This window comes from Octopus bimaculoides, chromosome 17 (genome assembly GCF_001194135.2).
Source record: "Octopus bimaculoides isolate UCB-OBI-ISO-001 chromosome 17, ASM119413v2, whole genome shotgun sequence".
NCBI lineage: Eukaryota > Metazoa > Mollusca > Cephalopoda > Octopoda > Octopodidae > Octopus > Octopus bimaculoides.
Genome location: NC_068997.1, coordinates 867,204 through 869,816, shown reverse-complemented (window position 1 = coordinate 869,816; position 2,613 = coordinate 867,204).

The following is a 2,613-nucleotide window of genomic DNA, read 5'->3' as shown; positions in this document are numbered from 1 at the left end:
CATGCACGCATGCTCACAAGCGCACTTTCACACACACACACGCATACATATATATATATATATATACATATATATATATACATATGTATGCGTGTGTGTGTGTGTGTTTGAGAATGCGTGTCTATGTATACATACTTGTGTGTACGAACTGTACCTGGAAAGGAACGTTTGAAAGCAAGGATTATGGAAGAGCCACAAATCACCTTTACAGAGAGAACTGAAGCCAATGCAGAACGCGAGGTGGTTGAGAAAGTTCACAGATATTTAACTGGTCTTTTGACAAAAAACACAAAGTCAACGCACAGTCTATTGAAGCATACATTTGGTCCTTGTCTAACAACTGCTGTATATCTCTGGCAGCTCTGTTTATAAGAATGGGTTTTTTAGATTTCGAAATGCATTTGAGGATTGACAAGTTGCGTTTGGAACCCTGAAAGAACTTGTCTGATCACATAAAGACTTGAAATTGTCCACAAGACTTTGCATTATGATACGTTTGTCATCCTAACCCTAGTTTATGAGCTATGGGCCTCGTATTGACATGGCTGTGCAGTGAGAAATCTTCTTCTCAACCACAACGTTTCGGGTTCAGTGCCATTGCTTGGAACCTTGGGCAAATTTATCCTGCTTATAGTCCCGGGCCGATGAAGGCCCTGTCAGTATATATATTTAGTAGCAGAAAACAGAAAGAAGCCCGTCGTATATATATGTGTGTATGTATATGTCTTTGCGTTTGTGCCACGCTACCACTTGACAACCGGTATTGGTTTGTTTACATCTCCATAACATAGCAGTTCCGTAAAAGAGACGATAGAATAAATTGCTAGACTTTAAAAAAATACCAAGGTCGATTTATTCGACTAAAATCCTTCAAGACGGTGCCCCAGCATGGTAGCCGTCCAATGACAGAAACCAGTAAAAGATGAAAGATGAGTATATAAGTTGTATAATAAACACCAAAAGTGCTATAATAGGCAGAATGGAAGCTCGCTTCACCAAATATGCGATAAGTTGATCACATCACCTGTCCTGAGGATTTCAGACTTTCGAGGGGATGAAGAATTAGCTTGTGGTAAGCAGCCTCTGTACAACTAAAAATGAGATTCGCGTGATCTCATACAACAACTTTAACTCCATAAAATATCTTTGCTGTTCATTGCAAACATCTCGCATTAAGCAGATGTGAATGGGTAGTCTGTATGTAAGGGGGAAGGATAACATGCAGGTTGAAAAATACGAATTGACCATCGGACAGTAAAATGTAATGTTCGAAAATTGAAGGGAGCTGAAGTCGGTGATCGTATTACATTTTCAGGTATCAGACTACAATAAAAGCATAAAATATTTCTTAATTGCACCCATAAATATCTTCCACGATAAACAAATTATCGCAGCTCATCATATAAAAGTACTTCCGCGATCGCCAAATCAACCAACAACAGTTTGACAAAATGAAAGCGGTACAGGCAATTCATATGGAGTAATTTTCTATTAAGGAGTGGAACGTACAGTTCCCTGTAATTCAGACCACTTCATGGTCCTAGCAGAGAAAATGGAAAAAGTGTTGCTCCGGAGCATGGCGAGGAAGACGCGATGGAACAGCCATTCTTACTCACGGGGCTCGCACATGGCTTGTCATCTATGAAAGGTCACACATCTAGAGACCAATATCAGTCGTTTAACAGCACCGACGGTATTTGAAGAAGGGAGTTTTCTTTTATGTCCAAAGATGTATTCAGCAACTGCTAGGCTGAAAATCCATTTTGGACGAATGTAAACGAGAAGAGCATAATTCTCTGCTAAACTATGAGCGGTATTTGTCACATAAAACTTAAGACCAAATCCAGGCTATGTGATAATATGAAGACCACTGACAGATATGATACCAAACATGTTACTGGAATGTCAGCAATAAAAAATGGGTTAGGACCGAAATCGAGTTCACAACTATGAAACACACACACACGCACACACACACACACAGACACAGACGCGCGCGCGCGCGCACACACACACACACACACACACACACACACGCAAATGCACATATACACACACACACACACGCACGTACACATGTAAGTATGTATGTATATATGCACATATAAGCAATTACCAGCGACGCGTTGTATCCTTCAGCAAGACAGTTTATTTCACGTAGCTCCAGCCCACTCATCTGGCAAAATTGAGTAGTACTTAATTTCACAAGCAGGCTGTTCCGTTGATTGCATCAGCTGAAACCCTTATCGTCGTAACCGACGGAGTGCCAGTTTAAGATATATATAATAATATAAATGACACACACACACACACACACACACACACACGCCGAACAAACATACGAACCTACTTCGTCCCGCTTCCAGTTCGTTGCTTCACAGCGTTCAATATACACATAATTTTTCACGTCTGGCCGTATAGCCTTTTCCGTTTGTTTTCCTGTCTTGTTTTCTGTCCGCCACTACATTCCTCCATGGTACAAATTTAATTTGTGTATACAAATTTAATTTGTGGTCCGTGGGAAGAGCCATTTTAACGATGCGTCCTGCCCTAAATCTTCGAAACGCTTGTGTTAGAATGGGGGCAGCTGATGAAGGAAAATGTTCTCTATGT